Consider the following 1,093-nt stretch of genomic DNA (forward strand, 5'->3'; position numbering starts at 1 on the left):
TAACCCACCAACCATATCAATTTACTTGATTTCACCAAAAATTTCCCACATCCAATGAATCGGAGCATAACTACCCTATAGCACTTTATTTTGGTGATTTTTATGTACACGTGCATTACTGAGCATGTGCATTAAAAATTGGTGGTTTTAATATTGGCGATTCTGCTTGCAAACTGCCAATTGCCAAAATAAAAGTTCACCAAATTAAAGTGCTAGATCTATACGGTATAATATAATGTTGTCAGTCTCTTGATAATGTGATGAAAGACAGTGTTAATCCAGTTAATGACTGATACATGAAGAGTATCCAATTATGTAAGACTGATACCTCATAGCAAGAAATTTTGGAGGAGATTAAATTTGGTGAATTAGCATTTTGATAGCCATTTGCTAAAATAAAAACCTGCCATTTTGAGCCATTATTATTCCCATGCTCAATGGCACATGGTCACAAATTTGCCAAATTAAAATTTTCCAATCACCAAAATTTAGCAATTCACCAAATTTAACTCCCTCTAAAGTCTTCGGCTATACAGTAGCAGTTTTAATATTCAAATGCTTCAGCTATAATTATATCTTATGTTTTATATTGCTAAATTAAATGAGCTCTCCTTCACTTCTATCATGCCTAGTTGTAATTGACCAATCAGATTGCAGAATGCCAGGTTTCTAAATCTATTAGATACCTCCCGGGAACACTTATTAACCTCCCGGGAACACTTATTAACCTCTTGGTTTATTAAATAAAATAAGTGAAACCTGGCGCTCTACGCTTATGCTCTCATTAGTCCATTTGTCAAGCTTGGTTGATTCTTTACTGCCAAGCCTGTTAGATACGATGTATGCATGTCAACTGTGGTCTTATTATCAGCAGCTGGTAGTTGTTTTCAAATGTTATGATAGAAGTTGGTTATACACCTCGGTATCGGTTTCTATGGCATTTATTAACCTCGCGACTGCGTCGCTCGGTTAATAAATACCATAGAAACCTCTACCTCGGTGTATAACCTATACTTATTATTTATTTTATAGGCAGGAATGATCAAATTGTTACTATTGTCATTGCTCATACAGTCTTCATTACAATATCAAG

This window comes from Amphimedon queenslandica, unplaced genomic scaffold, assembly GCF_000090795.2.
Source record: "Amphimedon queenslandica unplaced genomic scaffold, v1.1 AMPQUscaffold_12983, whole genome shotgun sequence".
NCBI classification, from domain to species: Eukaryota; Metazoa; Porifera; class Demospongiae; order Haplosclerida; family Niphatidae; genus Amphimedon; species Amphimedon queenslandica.